We start from the raw sequence: 27,166 nt of genomic DNA, 5'->3' as shown, positions 1-27,166 counted from the left end.
ACTTGAACTGTTGTGGTAAAACCAAATGAGCTATTCACATATGACAGGTTGAACTATGTTCTGTGATCTGCACTGGCTAGTCACTGTGCCTGATAAATCCTCAAATAATACCAAATCAATTATCTCAGGGACCATCTGCCACCTTCCTCCCAGAGCAGGATTCTGGGATTGGAAACCAGAGATTAGTTGGCAAGACCTTCTTTTTAAGGGTGCTGAGTTAGATTTCCTTCCACATACCTCTGAATACGTCACTAAAGTCTTTCCAGGCAAAACTATGTGCAAGGGTATGTGCAGGCAATGGACTGTTAAAAGTAGCTCTGATTCATGTTGTTATTTTAAAAACCTTTTAATTACATCTTCTGTCATGCAATCCAGCATCATTGGGCTACAGATAAAAGATAATTGTAAGAAGTTTGTACACAAGCACATACGTACACTCGGACACCGACTGTCATAACTCATAGGCCAATGAAAATATATCCCAATGAAACTAACTCCTTAATTCTGTTTGTTTTGAATTATCATTTTGAGTGGAAACAGTGCTGTCTGACAGCACTACGGGAGCCTGGCTCAGTAAGATGCAAAGCTCCCCTAAGGGACATAGGTTTACAACCAAGCTTTCAAAGTCAGTTAGCATCTTTTCCATAATGGCATTCCCTTAGCAAAAATTTACAGCACATAAACATGTATATATATTAATCTGTTACCTGTGCTGTGTTGTATAACATATTTGGGTATAAAATGGGGAGTGATCTTTTGTAAGAATGGATTCATAGTATTTCTAAATGTAACAAATAGCACCTCCATTCACTAAAACAAATAACAAAACAAACCTGAAACCATCACCAAAGAAAGAAGGAAAAAAACAACCGTACCAGCTCTAACCTTTCTACTACCACTCTCAAACTGCTTCTCTCCATTGAAAACTGGACTTTTGTAAATGCCAACTAGGACTCTTTTACAAAGCTTGTTCAAAACAGCATTTAGAAAATAAAAAGGAAGCATTTCTGTTATGAAATGTTTGCATTTAATAGCAAGCACCTGGGAGCTAGAGTTCTTTCAGAAATAATTCCTAATGCTCAGTGAAGGGAATTAAACAAACAAACAACAAGGTTTATTCTGTCAAGTTCTCAGCAGGCTAACGAGAATTACTGTGTGCTAAGAATCAGCTGCTCTTGGAAACTTAATGACTGTGGCAGGCAGAAAAGTACAAAACACAGCTAAGAGATGTGACATAGACTGTAACAAAGAGAAATGAAGAGAACTGGTAAATCTCTCAGTAAATCCAGAGTGGAAAGACTTTGCTGTACCAGGGTTTCCAAACACTTTCACAACGTATTATACTCTGTAAGGAATCAGTTTTGCATCTCAAATTGTAGTTCTACTCCCATGTCGGAAGTGGTAATTACTTGGAAAAATAATAGAACATAAGTTTGATATTTTCATGTGTCTTTGCAGGGATTTAACAGCTGGAAACAAAGAGCCAAACCGTAACAGCCAGGTCCCCGCAGTCCACTAGCCAGTGGCCTGACAGCTGCTGCTGGCAAGTTTGCCCTCTCTTTCCACCCTCAGTTTCAAGCAGTACCTTCTGAGGGACATGTTTTTGTAGCTTTTTACTGAAAAAGCAGAATGAGTGCCAGTATTAAGGAGGATCATTATAATCAATCCCTCCACACCCTCGTCAGTGGAAGAAATCAAGTCCTATGCATTTGTAGGTCTGTGAATTTATCGTGTAGGTTACAAAGTTTTTGTGTGTGGTTGCTTCGTGTTTTACAAGTTGTACTCACCTGTCCTGAGAGCTGGAAGAAACTTTAAAGAGACAGCTATGGCTTTAGTGCACTAACATGGCTCCCAGAGCTGGATGTTTGGGAAAAAAATGGAATAAAGTCATAGCTGTGGGTAAACCACACAGGAGAGACTAAATTGAGCTTTGAATAACCTAGGTGATGTTTATAATAACTCAGTCATTTGTCTTTTTGTCTGTAACGTCCATGAAGATTTGTTTTTGCCAGCAGTTGAAACAAACAGCCTTACTGCCATTTCAGAAGTACACACCTCCATGTTAGGACTTGCCTACCTTAGGGAAATTTACTGCCTTTGCTATAGCAGAAGAACCACAGTGATCAAATTAAAGCTGCACAGTAACACCAGCGAGTTTTGCTTATGTAGATGTGCTCTTAGTCACGATGGTAAAGGAAGCAGACGCTCATTTCTGCCACAGCAAAATCTGGTGTTATAGCAAAAGCTGTCTCTCACAGGTCACTGTGTACATCAGAGTCCCAGCCTTTCCCTGCTTTTGCAGAAGGATGGAGCCCCTTAGGTGACCTGACTTGCTCTCCTTCCTGCGGATCTGACACCACGGGCACTAAGCACAGACCATGCAGCAAGCTCACTTAATCCTACCCAGTGAACACATGAGCCACAGTTTGTGTTTCAGTCTGTAAATTGTTCTTTTGTTTTGCAGGCTTTACTGAACACTGTTTTATTCCATGTGACTGTGCTATTTATGGAGGAGTAAATATTGCCGGGGGTCTATTTAAAAAGGCCAATGACCTGGATTTTTTTCCATTTGAATTATCTCCAAGAGTCAGACGTGTTTAACAACGGATTTTTTTTCCCCCTTGTTGCTGTAGACTGCAATCATTTCTAATGTCTCAGGTCAACACCAGCTAAAAAGGTGAAGATTTTGAGATAAATAAAACTTTGTGTAGTATGAGGAAGATCAGACATCATGCAGTATTCCCACATTTGGAAAAGACTAATCTCATCTGGCAATTCAACCAGTTATCGGCACATCATGTCTTTAGCTCTGAACATTAACCTTGTCATACTGATATGGTAATTTCAGTTTATAACTCTAGTTTGTTCATTTTACTATTTATTGATATTATTATTATTTTTTACAAAGCCTATTATCAAGTCTGTTTCCACATATTCTAAATAAATACAGAAACCATGTTTTTTGGGAAGAGAAGCTTTAAATAGTGTAAATATTCTTCCTGTTGCCCTTGCAATCTAAATACTAGTATTGCTTTACTGTTTAAGAATCAGAAAGGTAAACAGCACTGGAAAAATACTGCTGTATTTTCACTTTCAAGAAGGAGCTTTTTGAAAGCTGTAAGTCAGGAATATCAAACAGGTCTGAGTGTTCCTAAAAGATAATCCAACCCCATTTTTGTAATATGTAACACTTTTTAAACAGTATAAAATGAGTTTATCACAATCACAGTAAATATAATGAGCTCTGGTGTGAAATTTAGCTGTAGAGGTACCTATATTTACCTAACAAAAAAGATTTTAAAATACTTTTTATACTCAATGACATTCAATGTATGTCCTAAAGCTTCTCACCATGCAGTGAGAAGATGCCCTGGCTTCACTGCTAAGCTGGCTTCAGAAGTTACAACTCGGGAGAAGGGTGAGCTCTCTAGGACAATCTTACTGCCAAAGCCATCATCTCACCTGCCTTTGTTAAGAATCCCATCTTCATTGGGAAATGAGCATAGTGGACAGCACTTACATAGTTCAACACTCTTACAAAATAAATGAAGAGTACGTATTTAACATTCTTCTTCCCTAAACCCCACTATGCCATGGAGCAGCCCCATAGAAATTTGCACTGATTATTCTTCAGATGAAGCAAAACTGCATCCTTACCCTTTCTTCAGAAAATACCCTTCACAAGGAAGTATTACAGAAGGTTTTCCATTCACTCCCACCACTTATTACTCTTCCTTTTTTTGTGTGTCCCTTTTCATACACTGGAGTTTACCAGTAGGATACTGCACACTTTAGTAGACCACACTTTGCCTGCAGTCAGAACTGTTACTGCAAAATTAATTGCTGTCAGTGACACCTACGGTCTCCTTCAAGATTAATTGCACTAGCGCCATTTCCTTCTCTGCTGCAAGTAACATATGTGTTCATTTCTCATTTGTGTTACTAAACAAAGGGTTTCAGATTCTAACTCAAACCATCTTTCAAAACTGAATTAGCTACAGCCTTAATTAGCCAGTTCTGATCAGAACAGTTTGCAATGACTATATATGTTACTCCAGTCTATCTCTTTGTTAAAAAACTGTTAGCTTTTAAGGGAGAACAAATTTCAAGACTATTTTCTGTCTTAGTAGTCCTCAGAGTTATCTGAGGGGGAGCAGAATGATCATAGCAAGCACCTCAGTAATCCCTTCCTAGATCCTTTCTCACTGATCAATTGATTTAAATATAAAGCAAATCCTAATGGAAAAATAATGTAACTCATTCTGTAATGTATGTCCCAACCAGGGGTGCTGCAGAATCCCCTTACATTTTCTCATCCATACAATGACTGGTAGCCTGATTCTTCTCTACTCTAGGTTTTGCAGACAATCAAATAGTCAAAGTTACACTGACATAGAACTTGCTAACACGACATCAAAGACCAGTTCCTCAGATGAGCCCAAAGGCCAGGTTTTGCAATATGAAATGTACAAAAGCAAGTCTTCTGAATTTAAAAAAAATATTTTAAATACTATTTTTTGTTTAAAATGGTCGTTAAAATGTGCATCTGAAAAGCAGTCATCCATTGTCTTCCAGAACAGGTAGGCAGCAGAAGTACAAATGGATCTGCTTTTAAAAGCAACTCATGGACCTGATATCTGCCACAGGTTAAAACATTAAATGTACACGGAGAAAGGACTGGACTAAGACTATGTGGATATGTATGAATATACAGCCTTAAATATATATAGAGAGAGTATAGAGATCTAGATATTCTGAACATTTATACTTCAGACCAGAACAATTCAAGTATGTTGCCCTGTGTTAGACATCTTGCTACTAGTGTCTGTCTCCGTAGCTATTGTCCACCTGAGTGTTTCTAGTGTTCTAGCCTGGCATTATATCACTTGACAATTTGGTGATTAAATTTATACTGTATCTTCTCTTCTGGTTATTTGTAAAGATTAAATTCAGTCCCTTGACTGAACAGAATGAAAGGACTTGGAATGTTCCTTTGCACCTGGCCACGTCAGCTGCTCTGTTGGGATATCTGCCTAAAAATTGCAGTGTGGTGTCAGCTCTTCCACATCCTTGCAAACCCTCAGCACTAAAATTCCCTGTCAAAGACAGATAAAATTGCTGCATTCTTCTGCAAGGTATTGAAATGGTCCCTACAGACAACCTTTGAGATCTAGGCATCAAATAAAGCACTAATTTACAGCACTTCTGTGGCTGGCACCACACTGGTACTCTGCACTGCCTGCTCCCTACTCTGCTGCTTGTGGAAGTTTTTTGTCTTCTGGACAGCCAGCATGGGGCATATCTTCAAATCTTAAGTACTGTACAAGAAAACAAAGAGGTAACTTAGACATTCCTGAAATGAGAGAGCATTTCACGTCTGATAAATTAAGGTAATTAAAAAAAAATTGGGCTAGTGCATGCATAGCTTTTCACATGTGCTTCTCACAAAAGAGTATCAACACACCAGAGGTGATGCTCAATAAAGTGTGTGAAAAAAAAGACAGAAAATACTAGGCGTTCTTTCAATATAAGCCTCAATAAAGAAAAATCTTTACTGATTTCAAAATATTCAAATGCTGTTAATGATCTTAACAACGTGACTTCCAAAAACAGGCTTTGTCACAGAGACTGCATTGCTCATCTCCAGGCTAAGAATGATTACTCTGAGTTTGGAGGTTGGTTCTTTTTACTTTTGCTGTTAAGAGATTTATTAAGTGAAAGTTTTTGCAAGTGCTGTTGCCATTCCCTGAATTTCTTACGTAATATTTTCTTTATTCTGTTCATGTCAACAGCGGTACTGGGCCATGCGTCGGGGTCACGCTGTGATTTCTATGCCTGTTTTTCCATTGTGCAAATTGAGTTTCTGAAAACAGGGGAGGCATTGTTAAAAGTTGTCTTCCTGCTTTATTCGATACTGGCACACTCAACTGCTTTTCTAGATCACTCTAAAGGGCAGAAGATGGGATTGCTTCCTATGACTATTGCTCCTAATACTGCATTCCCAAATTAATATAGTCTAATTGCTACAATAAACTTCTGTATTTTAACTATTATATTTAGAAGTGATCCACTCCTATCTCCAAATACGTGTCCTAGATCATGAATTATTTTCCATATTCAGCAATTTCTACAACAGTGGGCTCAGTGGATTTATCAGTTTTTTACTCCTTAACACAATTTCAGTTTCACAGTCAACAAAAGTACAGCTGTAAAGAGTATCATGGTGAGATGCTAAAGGAACAAACAGAATAGGAATACCCACTTGTATCCATAGATTCAGACTCACAGTTCCCGAAGTGTTACTTAAATATCTGTGTTAATTGACTGGGCAGGAGAAGATGTGTGGTTTAACTATGAGATCCTACAGTGTTAAAGGAAGCCACCTTGACTGCTATGGGAAACAGTGAGACGCAAGATACAGCCGTATCATTGAGAAGCATTGATACAGCCGTAGAAAATGATGGACATACTGGAAAGCTGAAGCTGTAGAAAAGGATTCCTGATCATTGCTAGCAACCTGAGACAATATCTGTAAAAGTGAATTAAACCTCCTGAGAACTGTTTCCAGAAGCAGGAACTCTAGCCTTTCTGTTACTGCCCTGCTGGAATGGCACCTTGCCCAGGCTGTCCTTACCAGGCAGTGTGCAAATAGTGCCCTGGGCTTGAGGCTCAGGGGGTTTTCTAGCCCAAACACATGTTCTTACAAGAAAGTTAGCCTCAGTGCTAAGAAATGGTTTCAAAAGAGTTTAATCAATCGATACGGAAATGTACTTAATCTATGAATCTTTTGAAATCAGGTCAGGCTTGTTTGCACAATGGGTTTGCACAGCCTATGGTTACTCCCTGACCTGGTCACTCTGATAGTCCCAAACTGCACAACCCATGTGTATTTTGCTCAATTTGTCTGACTGTTCTTTCACGAGGAAAGAAGCCTTCTCATGTGCTGGCTCTTTGCTTGTCACAGCTTGGATACAGGGTAGCATGGCCCAGCCACTTTCTGCTTTTGACAGGTAGGACCTTGGGTCTGAAGTTACTTGAAGTTTGCGCAGATCATGAGAGGAGTCTGTCAGCAGCACTTGGAGGGGTGAGGTGATGTAGTTCACTCTAATATTAGAATGTCCTCTTCACCTGAGCACCAATAAGCACATTATTTAAACTATTTTGCTGTATAATTCAAAGTGGAACAAGATTAAATAAATGTATTTATTTTCACTGTTGTTCTTTCACTACTGACCTATTTTCTAATAATTGTTTTGGACCAATTTCTAAGCTCCACTACATAAGAGTTTGTTGCCTCCACTGAAATTATACTGATTAACATTTGTTGAAAATATGTCAATTTCTCCAGTCTTTTCTCAAGTCGTTTATTTTTCTGCCTACCCCCCATATTTACTGTATGACACTTGCTGTTTTCCTTGACCTCTTCTTACTGCAAACAATCTTTCACTGTAGGAACTGTAGTGCTATGTGATTTAATGTTGCTCTTAGCACCACAGACCAGAGCTGAAACCCTCTGTAGAATGTGTTGTGCTGAGTGTCTTTAACCAGATTGCAAGCTGCTATCATTTTGCTGTGTCTGTTAACTGAGCATTCAGAGAAGTAGGTAGTAAGTAGTAAATAGTCTAAATAAGTTTAAGGTAAATTTTTAATATCTTGGTAGGAAAAGGGATCTTTTATGGGCCAAGTAACTGAAATAGGAACCAAAACAGAAGCTTATAAAGAAGTTTGATTGCTCTTTGGTTAAAGTTTGTGGATATGTGAAAGCACACACAAAAAAAGAGAAACTGAGATAGGGCAGTCGGAAAGTGATGGCCACAGCCACAGAGATACCATTAGTCTGGCATTGGTAAAAAAAATAAAAATAAAATAATAGATAACATTGGGCAGAATGCTATCTACTAAAGAGATTCCAATTTGTGAGCAAAGACTATGTCTCCTGTTGCTTCACTTCTTTTGCATTCAAAAACACAGGACTATTTCCTTCCTCAAACAAAAATGAACAAATTAATCCCCATCCTTGGAGGTGTTCAGGACCAGGTTGGATGGGGCCCTGGGCAATCTGATCTAGTAATTGTGGAAGTTTGGTGGCAGGGGGGTTGGAACTTCATGATCCTTGAGGTCCCTTCCAACCCAGGTCATTCTATGATTCTATGATTCTAATATTGGCCTCAGTTTCTTCTACAGAAAAGAAACCATTCTTTCCCAATTCTAGTTAACAAATGGTTAAAATAATCAGTATGTTACTTCTGGGGTTGTCATACAGATTTTGAAACTTTCCATTTCACTTCCTCCTGAACAAACCTGACAAGAATTGACTTATCTGGGCTTTCCCAGGAGCACAGACCACATTCATTAGTTGTTATTACTGTAAGGTGTGCTGTTTTCCTGATGATTAGAGTGCTTCTGTGCAGAAGATGCTGATGAGGATGGGGAAAGTAAGGAAATAGACATTTTTATGATATTTTCAAATACAGAAAACAATATGGCAAATGTTGTAGTAGCTCAGCCATTTCTCTTAATGCTCCCATCAAGAAGACCAGTTTTCTAAGATGTTTGTTCATCTTCACAAACAGAAAACAGCAGAAAATTATGTATGCTGCCCACAGCAGAGGGCAGAGGTTGGAACTAGATGATCTTTAAGGTCCCTTCCAACTCAAGCCATTCTTTGATTCTGTATTTTTGTGTTGCTCAGCTTTCATTTATTTCTGCATGTGAGTTGGAGGCCTTTTTGAATGAAAATTTCAACATGAAAAATTCCACATCATAGTAAATTGGTAGTTTGTTTGTTTGCTTAATGAGATCTTCAGAACGTTATTCTGCAAATAATGTGAGCATCAAATTATTTTAGAATGGTATAATATTGTCATGACACAGTGTCAAAGTACGATGCATTTGAAACTATTAGACTTAAGAATATTGGCTTTTGGCAGCATGTTCTTGCAAGTATCATCTCTGTTGTGATCTTTAGCAAGGATTTTCTATTGATTAATTTATAGAAAAAAGCAGCAAGTGAGGCATCAGTACTCATGCAGCCTGCTTCATTATAGGTAGGTGTCCAGTGTCCTACAGCATCTTACAAACCAGAATTGTCCTCTTTGAGTCCCTACAGCCTTCCCAGTACTTCAGTGCTCTTTCAAACAGAATACAGACAGTTCTTTGGCTGACTCTGAGGTCTGTTGCACGTCAACTGTCCAACAAAGATGCATGCACAGGCTGGCCAAAAACCCCATGGCTGTTGAGCTCGCCCAGCAATCTATTATCATGCTGAGATAACTGCTGTAGTCTCTTGACTACAAACCATGTGATGATTTTCATGACATTGAGAAGAGCTTTTATTTTTAAGACCCCCACCCTTCTGTCAAATATGATTAAAATTGGCCAACAGACTAAGGATTTATTGTAGGGGTATACCCAACAGATTATGTGGTTGCATAAATCCCATTTCCTCAAGGAAGCAGGCAAATATACAGCTAACACCAGGTTTTTAAGGGAAGTAATCATATGACCTCCATTTTATATGTTACCACATGGGTCAGTGTGAGACTGGAGCTAAGGAGATCTTGAGGAATGCAGTATTGATCACAGCCATCCATCACCATCAAACCTACAAGACTCTAGAGTCTAGACCTTCAAGCCCTATCCCCAGGACACTCAGCCCCAGTCTGAACTACACCTCATCCATGCCCAGCCCTAGGCACCACGACTACCCTGGAGCACCATGGGACCTCTCCTTTGAGTGTGTAAAACTTGGCTACCACAGCTGCCCCTGAAGAGCCACACGGACACTGTTCCCCAGATGGGTGGGAGCTGCCACCATGACTCCCTTGCAGATCCAGGGTAACAAAGGAGACAGGTCCGAGCCTTGCTGACTTCTATAACATTCCTTGTCCTCTCCACCTCAAGTCCTTTAATATATGCTCTTAAGTTGAACCTGCCAGTTATTCTAAACAAAACCTGTTTTAGGAAGATATATATGCTGGATACCCCAAATTGCTTTGTTTTCATTATACAGCATTTCCAAATTCATAGTAGGACTAGCAGTGTTTGGTGAAGTTTCTAAATTACATAGCTGTGTGACTATGGAAGAACCATTATCACTTCCCAGTGTTGCCTTGTGGATCTTGAGTGTTTGAATTTGGCTTTATGCACAACAGGAAATATCAGTTCCATAGTATATGCAGCTAGTCTACATGCCACATGAACACATTTTCTTGTCTAATCAGCCTTGTCTGCATAGTATTACACAGCTACCTACTCAACATTACAAGCAGACGATTATTCACAATTATTAGTTTATCTTGGAGTAATGTTTTCATTAAGAGTAGATTTCCAGTGTGAAAATTGGTATTTCTTACAGAATCTGCAGTACACGTGGTACTTATGATAGTAAAATCCACACTTTCTTTTTCCTGGCTTATCTCTATGGCCAGAATGAACAGGCAGCTTTCACTGTTTGCTGCAATCAGTGTCATTCAGAACCAAACACAGCCAGTGGTAGCATTGCCACAATTTTGTACAGGGAACAAGAAGTCAGAACATTATTAAGGAGGGAAAATTGCAAGATAACTAAGTTTGAGATTCCTGCTTCCATGTCTGGACAGCACAGAAGGAAGAACCAATAGCTCAGAGAAAAGGTCTGAATATATGTATCTGTGCCAATCAGTAGGAGACTGCATCTCACCTCTTTTGAAAAGAGAAGACAGTGGTATCTTCACACTGAGCCATCGCCAGCTGTGAAAGGCTGGGATAGGAAGAAATGGGATCGTAGAAATGGAAAGTATATTCTATATTCAGCTGTTAGGTTTGTTTGCTTAAAGTCCTGAAAAAATTAAATACAGATAGAAATGTTAGTTCCTCATATTCTGACAGGGAACTGCCATGTTCAACATTAAATCCATACTTAAAGGAGAAGAACAAAGCATCTGTAGAACAGTGCCATTGTGGAGTCACCACTGAATACTGCTGCTCTCCTTTGAACGTTTTGTGGACTGAAAGAGCTCTTGTACTTTTTCTGACTGCTTTTTCTGATTGCTGATGTGATTACCTGGCACCATTTTCCTTCTGCTTTCACAGCTGCCCATTTTTGTCTTTTTTTTTTAATGTATATATATATATATATATTTTTTTTCTTCTGGAAAGCAGCCTTGCTTTTGTGATATGTCATTCCAGAGTGTTGCTTCAGCGTTTGAAAAGAAGTGTGAATTTGAAAACCTCATGGCTGCAAGCAGGTTTTAAACAAATAAAATCCCTGGGCTGTGCTCACTGGCACAGTGTACAAAAACTGTATGGGAAAGAAACAGATGTGAGTCCAGGACCCAATAAAATGTAGATGAATGTAGTACTCCTACCCATTGTGGTGACAACACTCCATGATGTTTAATATTGATGCCTTCTCACAACCGATAATGGTCCACGGAGAGCATTCCTAATTGACTGCTCACTTGTGTGTTGGCTCAGAGAGGAGAATCTAGGATCCAGATTGGCAGCTTTTGAAGACCTAGCGTATTTGCTTTTCATGAAACCTGTATCTGGCTGTGGGGCTCTGAGATGATAATTCACCTGATTCTGTGAGGGATCATTTGTCTAGGACAATTTTTCTATGAAGGCTTGTGAGGCTGCACTTCTACACCACGCATATAACCTGCATGTGGTTATTTTTATATATATTCCAGGATAGCTCCAGGCCCACCATCCTGGGTATTGGAAAAGTCCACATAAATACAATAACTGCACCAAAGGGTATATGCTTTAGGCCCACGTGAATTAACTGCCTGAACGCATAGATAGTTATCTTACAGCACTGAGGTGCCTGAATTAGGGATCTATGCTCCCTCTACAGTCATCGGAGAGAGGCAGTTTATTGACAGGCTGAAGGTGTGTTCTTTTAGCTCCTGGTTCTCAGTGAGCAGGGGAGGATAAGGGACTGGTGTTTAAGAGAAACAATTGAACAGCTGGAGTCAGAAGGAGTTAAAATTTCCATCAGTGAGAGATACAGTAAAACAGAATGGAGAAAGGTGGACTGTGTCACCTTGGATGAAAGGCTATTGCACTTGTACTGAGCAGGCTGTGTATGCACAGTCATGCTAACAGCAGCCAGGAATTTCACAGGAATTGCATGGGCCACAGACATTTTTGGGCTCTTTCACATAATTAGCAAGAGTTCTGTGCTTTAGTGGCTCACTCTTGATTACAAGACAGTCAACTTCTTAACAGATCCCTCCATCAATATATACCAGGAAAAACTGATTTCATAGAATCATAGAAACATAGAATGGCCTGTGTTGAAAAGGACCACAGTGATCCTTTCAACCCCCCTGCTATGTGCAGGGTCGCCAACCAGCAGACCAGGCTGCCCAGAGCCACATCCGGCCTGGCCTTGAATGCCTGCAGGGATGGGGCATCCACAGCCTCCTTGTGCAACCTGTTCCAGTGTGTTCATGGTCACCTTGGAAGACTGCTTAATAACTCACACCTGTATCACCTATGAAACGGCCAGCTCGAGTTCTGGCAATGTCCATAGATCAACTTAATAAAGACCTTGATATGTAATACTGTGTTACTGAAATACTCAGTGAACTGAGTAAGTTTGCTCAAGAGCAAAACCACAATTCTCTCATTTTGTGGTTTCTTCTAATTCACACCCTACTTACTTATTAAAGATCTACCTTCCTTACAGCATGGCAATTTTGCTTTAAAATCAATCCTGATTCATCTGACCATTATGATAAAGGATAACCAAACTACAGAAATCGAGGGTTATGTGGTGCCAACAATTCAGGAAGGTGCATTACAGACCAACCCCCTACGTGCACATTGCTCTTTAGGATGTGATATGTTTGTAGGTAACACAAAGTGCAGTTTTATATAGAAATGGACCTAGGAAGACACTGTCACAGAGCCTGTTCACTGCAGTATTTTTTCTCTTTATGTACGATAAAGAGAAAAGGTGGAAATGTTGAGAGAGAATATTTTGCTCTGTGACTTGATAACATGGGTTTCAGACATCTCTGAGTTAGGAAATGAGTCAGATGGTTACTATTTACTCATCTAACTCCACAGTTTCTGCTGTAATAATCATTTTTATTGTGACTGGGAGAGATGCATTCTTTAAAATTAAGACTTGTGAGATAAGCAACTAATGGCAGTTTCTACCTCTCTGGTTACAAAGGACCAGGCTGGCACCCATATTCACACCTCAGATGATGGGCTTCCCTGTAGGAATTAGAGGGGATCTGCCAGCTATTTATTCTGTAAGCAGTGTTGGCAGAGATGCAGGTAGTAACATGGGGATATCCAGCAGCAATGCCCAAAGAGATCCAGATGCTCCTGTCCACAGGGCTCAGGGGGAGTTAGAGCTGGTCTACAAAAGTGCTCTAGAGCTGTTATCCTGTCTCCCATTAGACAGCCCTACTGTAATACAACACACCCCATGATTTCTCCTTTCCTGAACAAAATGGGGGAAAAAAAATAATCTTTTTTGGTCCTTGAACACTTATTTTACAGTCCTTGACAAGAAGCCTCTCCCAGTGCATGAGGTCAGGCTGATGCAAAAATGGACAGAGAGTGTCACTGAGACAGCCAGCTCTGAAATGCCTTCTGCACCAGAGGCAGTCATCATTTTGCTCTCTACTGATACAGCTATTGCCACAAGCTCTGTCTGCTTCTGCCTGCTGAGGCAGAGGCTTAGAGATAGTGGTACATTTCTGGGTTATCTGAATTTCGAAGGGACTCTCTTGCACCCTTTTCCTTCATTAAGCAGCAGCCAATCAGCTCAGTGTCTATTTTGCTTTTGTTATCAAAGCAGTGTGGCAGAGCTACAGGCTTTTCTACAGATTCCACATTCACCACAACAGTGCCATGTTTTTCCATTTGATAACAAGCACTGCCGGTGCCTTGTTTTCTGTCTCTACCACTGTCATATAACTTTATTAGATGTTACTTGACAGAAAGAGAAAAAGACCTGATGGTAAAAAGTGGAGTAATTTCTGTGCTGTTGCATTTCTCTATGAGGATCAAGACTTTACATGGGTGTAAATGCCAGTTCCAGCCAGACTGGGAAGGAAGAAAAGTAAGTTCATCAGACAGTGAAGGAGCTTCTTTTTGATTCAAACTGTACACAGACTGTAACCTAAGTATCACACCGCCATTAAGCCCTATCCACTTACCTACTTCATTAGTTCAAGGATTGTGGCACTTTTAATCTTCGCAATCTGGGTCACTGCAGGATTCAGGCTAATGGTTGAATCAATGCAGTGTTCCAGTTCCTACTTCCACTCGTGTTCTTTGCAGCTCGTCTGTCCTCACTCAAGCTGAGTAAACATGAAGAAAGGCAGATTTCTAAGCTTGGCTTTTTCCTTTTAACACTCACATCATCTACAGACTTTCCTTGGTTTGTTTTTAGCTTGTTTGCACGGCCTACACCCAGTTATCAGGAATCAAAATCCCACTGCAGCCACCGCTGTTCACCCCTCTGCTTCCCCAGCTTGCAGAGATGCAAGCTTGGAGGTGTTTGGGGTGAGAAGGGGTTTTCTGGGCTCGGGTTGTTCCCTGAGCAATGCTCTGAAGCATTTTGATACCTACTCTTTCTACCTGCAGAGACAACATCACTGAGTATAAGTGGCTCTCCTGTGCAGTGGCTGCAAAGTCACATTCAAATATCTGGTAAATAGCAATGTGCCAGAGCCTCTGAGAAAATCTGTGTGGGGAAAAATAAGGTCAATTCTTAGGGAAACCTCTTTGCAATGGAAAATAGGCCAATGAGGCAACCTGATGGCAAGACAAAAATTGTACCTCTCATAGATTGCATTCATTCCCTATCTTCCTGTATGAAAATGTGGGAATAGGCAAGTACCTGTGCTGCCTAACACCCACCTGTCCTGCTGGAATAACTGGGCTTGTTTTGGCTGCCTACTGCAACTGGTTTGGTCACCTCTGATAGGAAAGTAGAGGATGCGTGGGGAGGAAACCTGAAATTTAAATGACCAAACCAGTCAGTGGGATCCTTGAGCACTGTGAGAGGACTGGAAGAGCCCAGGCTGGATCTTGGCCTGGGGAGAGGTTTGGGAGCTGAGGAGATGCATGGAGGTACAGCAGGAAAGGCAAAGGGGGAGGGAGGGGTGGTAAAGAGATCTCCAAGGGAAATAAATAAGCATGTTCATACAGAAATAGCTTTGGTTGGCATTTATATTTAGTTGACACTGAGGTTTTATCATGTAGAATATGATTTTGCTGTTGATTTGTGCATTGCCAACAAAACATTGCACTCCACGTACAGAGTGCAAAGGTGTTCATGCCAGTATAGTCTGTTTTGCTTCGTACAACTGGACTGAACCACACTAGTATAACTGTTGCCATGCCAGAAAGGCTTACTGCACTGCGCTGGATTAACTGAAGTAGAAGGACTTATATAAGCACAAATGAATCCTTGAAGACCCGGGGATCTTGTTTGGAGTCAAAAGAGCTTCTGCTATTGGTTTTCTGAGATATTTCTTTCTCTTTTAGTTTTTGCATTGAAATTCTTCTGTATTGTCAAATAATCCTTCTCAGAGTACTGTGTGCACTTAACGGTGTGTGCTGGTTTGTTTCCCAAAGGTTTCTTTTCAGTGTGCAGGGCTGCTGAAGCTTTGAAGAGAAATCTTGGATCACTTTTTTAATGAGGTGTGGAAAGCAAACTGTGGGAATAAGTGGACTTGGCTGGGCTGTAACTTCGCCAGGTCCCTCGGGAGCTTTGAGTATCCAAGGGATGCAAGAGCTTGATGTTAAGAATATCCCAGAAACATGAAGTTCCTGAAGGAAATAATAACCATCTTTTCATGAGTCCTAAACCATTGCAGCTCCTGAGATTTTAGGCATTTATACTGTATTCCTTGCTTCAAAGGAGCTGAAAGGAGCACTTAGATGATATGCAGTAAAGTCTGTAAATATTATAAGGCTGTAAAACTCTGTTCTGAAACAATTAGTAACATTATAATTCATAACACGACTGAGATACTGGAACTTCAGCAAAACGTCAGGGAAGATTGTGACCTCCCTCACCTCCTGAGCAGAGCACAGGCACAGTCCTGAGTGCCAGGGAAAAGAATAACCCGGGATCGTCATGCCTCAGCCCTTGGGAAAGATAAGTGAGGTCCAGAAAGTATGAGAAGCATTTCTGCACACGTCAGTGCAGAGAAGGGACATACTTTTCTCCAGAACACTTGAAATACTTCATCTGTTTAGGAGGAGATACAGCAGCAGTAATCAATGAGATGTTGGCTAAGATCTTGTGAATTAATGGGGAGGATTTTATATTGAGAAAAAAACAGTGGGGCTCGTACACATATTTACAACAGTCTCTCTTTAACAAGAATGAGAACGAGTGGTCCAAACACTGCTGAAAGCAAGGTGGTCCCTGCCTTGTTTGAGTGGGAAGGATCCTGCCTACCCTACCAGCAGCATCCAGGAGCTGACCGGAAGCATGTGTGGCTCTGCTCACCATGTGCGTGCTGAGTGTGCAGCCACCGTCTGCCCAGCGCTGCTGCCCACAGCCTCTCTCCGTGCCTGCTCCAGCATTCCTTTGGGAGGAGAGGCCCTCCCAGCAGCTCTGTTAGTACTGGAGGGTGAGTGCGCAAACTTTATTACCTGCCACTGCCAGCTCACCAGGAAAGTATGCCATTCCTGAGCCGACAGATATGTGGCTGCTGCTGTTTAATTATCATATGGGTGCCTTGCCAGAAGCGCTGGCCCACAATGTCCTTTGGCTTTTCATTGTTGTATGCAAAGCAGGAGCCTCGTGCTGCTCTGAACCGGGTGTTATTACAGCCGCTACAGGGACTGAAGTGCAGAGCAGCGAAGGCTTTGGCTCTGCTGATGAGGAGGAGCTGATTTTGGTATGTTTGTAACTCACGAAGTCTGTGCCTGAAATTTCTATGACATGAGATCTCACCATTCTTAAAAATAATGATTGAAAGTCCTGTCTGCAAATGTGGTGCATTATAAAAGTTTAGAGAGCTTCTTTCTGCCACTTCCTATGCCCATGGACAAGCACTGCCTGCTCAGAGGTCGACTGGCGATGCTTCCAATTCAGTGCTGTGCTAAAGCCTGGTTATACAAACGCCGCTACAGGCAAAGAAAAAATACAGCAAAATAAGGCTGAAGGATTAAGAAAAGAAAAAGAGCACAAAACCCAGCCAAGACAAAGCCACAGGAAATGGAGTCTGAATCTGAGCTCAGGAGCTAGACAGAAAGGGATTTGGCTGGAAAGAAAATGTAGTTAGGACTTCAAGGCGAACTATAAGGTTTAGTCCTATAAAAGTCATATTTGTGATGAGTCTTTATCCCACAAATAAACTCATCTGCAGGGCACTGCAGGAGCTTGTTAGGCCTGGGACTGGGGGAGGCTGACAAAAGGGTTAGTTTTGCTGAGAGCAGGATCACGAGGTAGGAACAGAACAACATGGAGAGGGTGGATGGCTACTGACAGCCCTTGGGCTGCTTCAGCCTCACCTCACAAAGGTGGGCTGCAAGTGCTCCTGCAAGTGAGGAGGAAGTTGTTTGCAAAGCAGCAGCTCTGGTTGTGACAAAAAGGGGTTCTCTTCACATATGCTTATTTGCCATTTCTTCTGTTTCAGGCAGGATACTCCTTGTTATGCTGGACTGCTTCCCAGCCTCCTGTAGGTTTTGGAAAGTGTCCCGTTCAGCTGCCATGTGGAAGGCTTTGAACTTTAAATGGGAACAGGCGCAGCACAGCCGGGAAGGTGGGGGGGTGTTGCTGGCAGTTCTCCCTCTCCCCCTTCCCTCCCCAGTGCCACCTCAAGAAGCTGTCCTGCAGCCCCGGGGCCTGGGAAGAGGCTGTAAGTATATGTTCTACACAATGGGAACGTGTCCTGAATCAACAGGTGACACTGGTATTGCTCTGTACAAAATCTGCTGTTCTCTACCCCTTCAAGGAGTTGGGCACACAGGTAGAGAAAGTGCCACCTGTGCATCAGACTTTGGGCACCTGCCCAAGCAAAGCCTGTTGCTGCTTTGTAACTAGTGGGAGCATAGTCATAAAATCATAGAATCATTTGAGTTGAAAGGTCATCCAGACTATCTCCCCTGCAATGAACAGGGACACCTACAGCTCAGTCAGGTTGCTCATAGCCCTGACCAGCCTGTTCTTGAGTGTCTCCAGGGATGGGCATCCACACCTTTGTGGGCAACCTGTTTCATTGCCTTGGTGCTTGCATATCACATGTTTATTTGTTGATAGGTGTGATGCTTGTGCATGGCATCTGACCTAAAGGGATGAAGAAGCACCCTGAGGTGCAGTCAGTGTTGCCATTGATCACCTTGCGCTGTGCTTACCTGCCACAGTGAGTTTCAGAAGACCTCCTCACAGGTCTAAGGAGCTGCAGGAAGTTGTTGGTGAGCTGCAACAAAGCAAGCTTCTTTCTTCACTTCCTTCCTGGCACTGTTGTGTAAAGCTGTGGTCAACAGCATAGAAGAAAAACAGAATGCATATCTTTTCATCCTACTTCCAAAAGGCCTCACTGGATTTGTTCCTCAGTGCAGCAGGACTGTACATTGGTTACACTGCCTCAGTACCACTCCTGGTAATCAGCAACCCAGGTGGGGAGACAAAGCCATTCCGTCCACCCTCCAGCCTTCCCTGGGATGGGTATCAGAAAGGCAGATTTCAGAAGGGATGGAAAATGCACACCATCAACTCACATGGGGATTTCTCATGTCAGAAGTGCCTGCAACGAAGGGATTCAGACATAATGTGGCTCAGCTCTACAATGCTAGTGGGCCTGTGGGTTTTGGAACTTCCAGGATAAGAGCTTTGTTCCTTTATGGAATGCATCAGGATGAGAGAAGCACCTCACTGTACAAATGGGGCAATTTAAGAACAGCTACATTTACAATACTTATGCTTTTGAGAAATAAATTCTTTCTGCTATGCTTAAAAGCCAGCTTGGTTCTCTTTGGCAGCAAAATGCTGTCTGACTGAAATGATGGACTGTACACAGGGGTATTGGGCTAAATTACTGACAGGAGGCACTAATGTTTAAAAATCAACCTTAAATAATGTAATCAAGTTAACTGACACAAGAATAGCATGAGAAATATGGATTATCTTTTCTTTCATTAATGTGGGGAGAAAAAAAAAAAAGTGGTAAATACAAGACAGCTTTTGACATGCTTTTGTCTTCTGTGATAACACCCAGTGAACTTTGCTGAATATCTGAGTGAGGGAAGTGTGATGTGTAACATAGCCAGTTGCAATGCTTTGTTCTTACTGTATTTCCCATCACTTCATATGTGTACCTGTCTGTGCTACATCACTGAGCCGACAAACCCACAGCAGCCCAGAAGCTCTATGGAACTGCCCCTTATTCGGTACCCTGGGGTGGCACTTCACCTCCTCCTTCCCTCCTGCCTCACTCTAATCTGCTTTGCCATGAAAACAAACCTTAGTTACTTAGTTGCAACAAGACAGAGCTGAATGGCTGCACTGGGACGGTTACCTAACTAGGGACTTTGTAAAGTACGCCTCATATCCATTTCAAAGTGCAAAGCAATTGAAAGATCAGTGGTCAGGGATTTATGAAATGATTTACTGTGTTGGTGACCATGGAGATACTTCATGCTGATGGAGCGTTCTTTTCTGTCACAAGGAGAACAATTGTTTTCATCCAGGGCCAAAACCTGAAGCCATTATTCATTTTATTACTTAAGCAAAATTCTCATTAAAGCCTTAAGGGACTCAGCTTAAGGCTCAGTATTCCAGAGGAGGCTGTGTTTAGAGCAGAAAATAGAAGATAAATCTCTGCAAACATCAGTTTATCTCTTTAGGCTCCTTCTACAAACACATTAAGTCCACCACAACGGAAAGGGGGAAAGTGGATTCAGCCACAATTCCCACACTTCTTACTTGCCGAGGGATGGGTGTATGGGCTCCTCCTGAGGATCACAGTGTCAGTGCTCTACTAAGGCATTCCACAGCCTTGAGGCTGTGTACAGATTTCACGCTGGCCTGAGGGTTCCCCAGAGACAGATTGAAGGTGCAGAGCGCTAACTGATTGGTAGGCACTGATGGTGTACACAAGGTGTGTGTGGTTTTGCCTCTGCCTCATTTGGAGATGTGGTATCTGTGTGCACACAAGGTTCCAGGTGATTCTGCGTGTATGTTCTAAAGATTCATTGGATACTTTAAAAATACGGAGGTAGCTTACCTGCAACACGTTACACTTCCATCAACCTTTACCTAGATTTGACAGTTCCTTAGGGCAGGAATTATCTTTCATTGTGGTGTGCATATGGATGACAATTAAACATGTGGTAATGTATGTGAGGAGAACTGGAAATGACTGTAATTGGCTTGATGTTTCCCAAGGGTCTTAAAAGTTCCTTCTGCAGGCTCAGACTACAGCAGATCGACATATGTACAGTGAGAGATGTTTGAATTCAAAGGCAAAATTTCAATGTTTGTGAATTTTACCACCTTCCATCCTGAAAACAGATTTTCCCTCTTCATGCGTATGTTGACTCACTCTTCATGCATACAGTGAAAAGTAAGAATGTCATTATTCTCTTACTTCTGAAAATTAAATTGATGAATAGAAACAGTAGCAGACTAAGTTTCTTGATAATAGATTGCTGAGAGAAGAAGTGGAGTCACTATCCCTGGAAGTGTTCAAAAACTGTGGAGATGAGGCATCGAGTGACGTGCGTTAGTGGGCACGGTGGGGATAGGCTGATGGTTGGACTATATGATCCTAGTGGTATTTTCCAACCTTGTGTTTCTACAATTCTGTGATTCTATGAAAACAGATTTTTTGAGTAGCCAAATTAGAATGAGACTGAAGCAACATAATTAACCTTTGCTTAAGACCTCGCATAGATGAATTACTATTTGCAGGGTGTTTTGCAGTGATCCTTCCCTGGGCCCCCCATCATCCCCAGTGCTAGGAAGAGTGAGAGGTGACTGTTGAGCATATTCTGGCATTCCCAGCACCAAGGCAGGAAGCCTGTGGTTACATTAACACTCTGAATCTGGGGGCAGCATGCATTCTCCTCTCTCCACCAGCTGGAGCTGCAAAATGCATCTCCAGAGATGTCCCTCGCTCTCCATAATAATTATTATGGCAAGGGACAGCCTCCTCCAGCATTAGGTGAAGTGTAGTGGAACAACTCCCACTGTAAGGGAGGAGAAACAAGGACAGATGTGTCAGACAAACCTGCAGAGAGCCCTGCAGAGAGGAGAGCTTGCCTCAAGGCTCTTGCCCTGTAGACACCTACAGGTATCCTTGGAGTGTGCCTGGCACAGCACTTTATCTGGAGTAGCGAATGACTCACTCGCAGGCTTGCTAAGCAAAAATCATCATCTGTGATAAGGATATACACAGACTATAGCTTCCTGCTGTATGCGGCAGATTGAGAAATGCAAGAGGCTACCAAAAGAATCAGAAAAGTGGCAGAAGAAAGTGTTGGTGTTAGCTAAAGCCCTGTGAGTACACCTCTTCTTCTTCTGTGGGCATTTCTGTCTTGCTTTTTTGAAGTAGGGCTGCGTGGGACTGTGAGCTGTGCTTCCATTCCGCCTGCACGCATCACAGCTGTGTGAAAGCTGCCGGGGGACAGCAGTACAGTGGTTGGTGAGGTCAGGCTGCTCTCTTGGGTTGCACTGTGTATTCTTTCCCCTGTCAATGCACTTCTTTGCACCCCTCCAGCACACTTTGGAACAAGCGAGCCCTGTACAGTGGTTCTCCTCACATTGCAGAGAAACCTCCTTGGGCGGTCGTCAAAAAGCCAGACTCAATTTAAATGAGGTGTACTGGCAAGGAACAGCAAAGGTGAAGCTTTTCCTTTGAAAAAGTGTGAAGCTGGCTGCTGCAGTCTGCTACAAAGAAGATTCTCTTTAGAAACACACAAATGTGGTCATGTAAAATACCATTCAAACTGCAAGGCAGCAGAACGCTTTCTTGCTGTTGCTGTGGTACAAATGGTTTGAGGTTTGAATTAGTCAAGAAAAAGATAAGAACATTTATCTACTGTGTTTCTGCTTTTCTGTTGGGTTCACACGACGCTGTCTGCATCCTATTTTTTGGCATCAGTTCCCCTCTCCATAGCATGGGCTTCCTGCTTTCTCCATGCTTTGAAATGCTTTCACAGGAAGGGTGGCAGGTCCCTCCTATTTAAAGATGAGTATTGATCATAGAGATATAAAAATGCATCAGTACTTGCAGTTGAGCAGGAAAAATGCTTCTAAGGTATCTTTTTGTCATGATAGGGTGCTGCAGAGACTAACGTATTAATTTGTGCAGCAGGATTTACAGAGATAGAAGACGATCAATGAGAAAGTGTTGCAGTACAGGGCATGGAGAGCAGCAAATGTTTTCACACATTGATCTGTCTGATGGTTGGATTAACCAGTGACTTCTGCCTTTAAAATATTACAGAAGAGCACCCAGGGCTTCTTTTTGAAGATGCTAGTCTTTCCTGGAGCTGAACAGAGTTGAGATTTTTATTCTCATTAACTCAATCTCTGTAGCTCCCTCCAGTGAAATAAAGTTTCCAGTGTGTCGATGATGATATGATGATGGTACCCAAGCAGAGCACCTAGCAAGGAGGGTAAAAGAAAGGCATGGAAACTCAGCTACAGCTACCCTTGGTCTGCTATCAGGCAGCACTTGGGCTTGCAAAGACCCATTGAGAACATGGTGGGCCCACGGCCTGAACCTGTTTGGAAAAACCTGTATGAAAAACCCACACAGCAGCCTTGTGTTCTGACCCTGAGTAGAGGCTCTTCGCCTGCGCAGGATAGGATTGATGGTCTAGCTACCCACAATTATACATCTCCATTTAATGACCCAGGTCTTAATGTTGAAATGTTCCTTGGTGCTGGAGATCCTCGAAGGTCTGATTGCCTCCTATACTGACACATCGCTGCAAGACCCACATGCATGACCAGGGGATGAAGGCTCCTTAAGAGTACAAGATGCCAAAGATGTTCTTCTGCACAGGTGAGAACCAAATGTCTGGTACCTGATCTTGTCACTTCCTGTCCATGTTACTGTGCTGGGTACTTCTCTACTCGGATGGTTATAGTACCATTTTTGTTTTGTTTCCCTTTCTTCACCAGGTGCAACATGAAATGGAGGTGATTTAGGTTGTGAGCTGTCAGTTGGCTGCCTATCAGTCACCAGGGATGTGCTGCTCCTTGATTGCTGTCAGCCAGCATTACAAGACCAGTTCTAATGGTGTATTTGTGCTACATTACAGATCTTCAGCTTAGAAAACTCTGTTTCACTGTCAACAAGTTTGGCAAACCACAGTGGTTTAATGCTAATTCTTGTACTGGCAACTCTGCTGTATGTATGGGGTTCACAGTGCTCCAGTCTTGCTGAGCGATGGAAAAATCTTTGTGTTTTTTTTTCTATCGAGCTTAAACCATGAGAAGTGCTATATTATATCTGGTAAAGAGACCAAGAAAGCTAAGCAAAGCTGACAAGCCACTGTACAACTGGGGGTGTCAGAGAAACCACTGTGTACTCTAGCTTTGTACGATTAAATAGCCATCTCGCTTCACACCCACAGCCACGGAGCCACTTCATTTGTGTTATAGGCAAAGGCAGCCTGCAACAGGCTTCAGTTAGATGAAGAGATCATACTGTCAACAAGACTAATATTTGATTACTAAGAGAGAGAGTTGCAGCCAGGAACAATGCATCTCCAAGTTTACACCCTTATGATCAGAAGGATAATCTATTGATAATCTGATTTTTAGGAAGAGTAACTGGAAAAACAGTCTGGGAGCAGCTGAGATGGCATTCTGCTGTGTGCCTTTGGTGAAAGGATGTATTATCACAGTCCCCAGCACTTAATCATTGAGCGCAATACGCAGAAATAGTCAGAAAGTTGCAGACTGTGCTGAACGGGTTGAAAGGTTGTGGGAACATGTTCTGGCACAGCCTTGTGCTGTGGTGAGACACAGAACAAGGGTGAAAGGATAAACCCTCTTCACTCCTTAATTCAGCATCATCTTGCTTCCTGGAGCAGAAATAATTTCCATTACTCATTTAGGGTAACACTTTTCTAATGCATATTACATGGAAATTTCTCAGCTGCAAATCTTTGGTCCTGCTCAAACACTGCAAAAAATCTTTAGTATATTACACAATGAAGTATTTGTAAACACAGCTGACTTGAGTTTAACAGGAACTTTAGCCAGTTGGAAAATAAACCAACAGTGTATTACATGACAACAGACCAGCCTGGCATGAAAACTGCCAAGATCCTGAGGCCCTGGAGTGTTTTCAGAGTAGGGCAATGAAGCTATGAAGGGTCTGGAACACAAGTCTTATGGGAAGGACCTGAGGGAGAGCTGGGATTGTTCAGTCTGGAGGAGACTCAGGACAGATATTATTGCTCTCTACAACTGCCTAAAAGGAGGTGGTGCTGAGGTGGGGATCAGCCTTTTCTCACAGGTAACAGTAAAATAAGAGGGAATGGACTCAAGTTGCACCAGGTGGGATTCAGGTTGGATATCAGGAAACATTTCTTCTCAGAAATAGAGGTGAGGCAGTGGCACAGGCTGCCCAGGGAGGTGGTGAAGTTACCATCCCTGGAAGTGTTCAAGAGACGTGCAGGTATGGCACCGAGGAGGACAGCTGAAAACTCACTTCCTCGTGTAACTGTTTCCCAGCTGCCTTCTTGTCACAGAACACAGAATGGTTTGGGTTGGAAGGGACCTTAAAGCCCACCCAATCCCAACTCCCTGCCATGGGCAGGGCTGCCCCCTCAGCAGAGGCTGCCCAGGGACCCATCCATCCCAGCCTTGAATCCTCCAGGGATGAGGAACCCACAGCCTTCCCGATTGCATTCAATTAGTTAGGGTGGGCTAGCGAGTGCAGACAACTGTCCCCACACACAGAGGAAAGAACATGGAGGGTATGGATAAGAGCCTAATACAGAGCCATGGAGTGGGCCTCACAGGCTCTAATCTTTCTTATGTGTACCTAACAAGCACGTGAAGCTGTTTCTCCTGCCAGTGGCACCTCTTATGCAATGTATTTTGTTCTTTCAGTTTTGTTCTTTCATGGAATAATTTTTCCTCTGCTCAGTTCTGCCAATGTCAGCGTTATCATTGCAGCTCCACTTCTTAGAATAATTGCATATGTACAAACAACCAATTTCTAGTGATGCAACACTCCCGATTTTCACATGACCACCTTACTATCAACTACCTTCAGCAAGTAAACAGAGATTTTATCCTAATGGTGTCAGAGATAGAAGGATGAAAGCCCAGTCAGACAAGAGTGTACTGTATTTCACTAGTTACAGGTGCGTTAATGTGAAAATGACCAGCTTTACTCAGTGAGCTTTGTCTTTGCTGCTTGGGTTTGTGAGCCCAACTCTTCAGCTGTACTCTCAATAGCACGTGGTGAACACACTCACAGGGCAACCAGAGAGTTATGAAATGTATGGTCCAAATAAAATATCCAGGCATGGTTAAAGAAGTGGATGTTTAAGGATACTTTACCAAACAATTCAGCCTTTCTTCTTTAGACAAGGGAGAAGTACATCATAAAGCTGAGTCTTCAGGGTGAATGAAAGACACAGTGGCTTTGTGTTAATACTGGTAGAACAACTACAGAGGTACTTCGGTATGAAGGAACGGAGCGCTCCCTTCACTGCTTTACTTAGACTTGGGAATATTTTGATGTTCTGTATGTGCAATCTTTTTAGCTCGCTAGAGAGACCAAGGGATGGTTCAGTCTCTCATCTGGATTTCTTACATATTCTTACATATATTGAAAGGCCTATAGTAGTAGAAATACCTTTAACCTAAATGAAAATAAATAAATACATAAATAAATAATAGTGTGTGCTAATAACAGAAAGATAAATTCAAAACACAAATCAGAACCTTTTCACAGTTAGTATTTCACCTGTAGAATAATTGATATACAGATGTAATAGACCTGTGATCACCCTTTAAGAGTGAACTAAGAAATGCTTAAGCATTTAGCACTTAAGCAGCGTTAAAGACGTTATGTTGAAGTTAATGTAACAGGGTATTTGAACTCTGTTATGCATAATCCTTTCCTGTATTTGCTTTTAAGTCTCACTACCTGCACAAGCCTGGGGTAATAGTTCTTCCTGTCATAATCTCGCTGTAATTTTCATCCCTAATTTTTTTCCATAAGGCTTAAATTATGTGCTCTGATTGAAAAACAAATAATCCAGTTTGAAGTTTAAAAATGAAAGGTAATCTCTGGCTTTACTTTTGCTTCAAACCTTCTGGTTCCATGTTTTCCTAGTAACAAACATAGTGCATATTTCTAAAAGGCAGTTGACAAGAAATGTTTCTCATTATTTTAAAAACGACATATGGGCTCCTTGCTGCACTTCATGTTTGCTTTCTCCACTGCCTTTTGCACAGCGTGTAGACCACTTGGTTATGGCCAAAGCTGTTCTTTGGACAGCAGAAGAAGGATACCATATAGGAGCAGAATCTATTTTATTGTAGACTGGGCAATTCATGAACCAGAAGGAGGAAAAAATGCAAGCCATTGGATGAACTGAAGCTGCCATGGTCATTCCAAAATCACACTTGGCAATCAGAAGATGAGCGCTGCAGAGAGAGACATCAGTAAGCAGTATGATCTGCATGGAGAAACCTACAAGGTGCATAAGATAAGACCAACGTATGTATAGGATTTGTGAGATCCCTCTCAACCATGGAGTAGAGCTTTCATCAAACTTTCAGAGAGATAATTTAGAGCTATGGCTTGCTAGCTCAAAACAATAGTTCATAGACCTTGATGCTTAGTTTGACAAGAGTCTCAGGGAAAAAGAGCGGTGCTTACCTTAAATCACTTGAAATGTGATTTGTACATGTGATTCTTCTTCTGTGCTCCTGCAGTCATGATTTTATCACATTGAGATCAAGGCACTTCAACACAGAAGAATGTAAACTTCAGTCATTTTACTTCTTTTGGCTCTGAACCAGGCTGGCATCAGCTTGGAGTGTAAGAAATTGCAACTGACGGTCCACAAAACAAATTGCTCCACTAAATAGCTACTATTTAAGAAGAAAAAAATCTCACATCCCCAGTTAAGATTATTCATTTAAGAGATGTGCCTTTAGTGTAAATCATCACGAGGCAGCCTTTTACAATACACAAGAGGTAACATCTTG

The 27,166-nt window shown here is 41.9% G+C and overlaps 1 long non-coding RNA gene across 5 annotated transcripts; it reads left to right on the top strand.

The window, feature by feature from the left end:
• The first annotated feature begins 6,873 nt into the window (after window positions 1-6,873).
• Window positions 6,874-23,326, top strand: LOC116653186 (uncharacterized). Of its 5 annotated transcripts, XR_014944542.1 has the most exons (4): window positions 6,892-7,010; window positions 16,347-16,598; window positions 17,610-17,831; window positions 18,233-19,152. It is a non-coding gene; the product is annotated as an uncharacterized LOC116653186 (long non-coding RNA). The 5 variants fall into 5 exon arrangements; XR_014944543.1 differs by lacking the exon at window positions 16,347-16,598 and having other exon boundaries at window positions 6,874-7,010; XR_004306651.2 differs by lacking the exons at window positions 16,347-16,598; window positions 17,610-17,831; window positions 18,233-19,152 and adding exons at window positions 22,837-22,985; window positions 23,105-23,326 and having other exon boundaries at window positions 6,890-7,010.
• Window positions 23,327-27,166: the final 3,840 nt, after the last annotated feature.

Source organism: Coturnix japonica, chromosome 3, assembly GCF_054131305.1.
Source record: "Coturnix japonica strain WE chromosome 3, WE-NBRP24, whole genome shotgun sequence".
NCBI classification, from domain to species: domain Eukaryota; kingdom Metazoa; phylum Chordata; class Aves; order Galliformes; family Phasianidae; genus Coturnix; species Coturnix japonica.
This window is presented reverse-complemented; position numbering and strand designations above follow the sequence as displayed.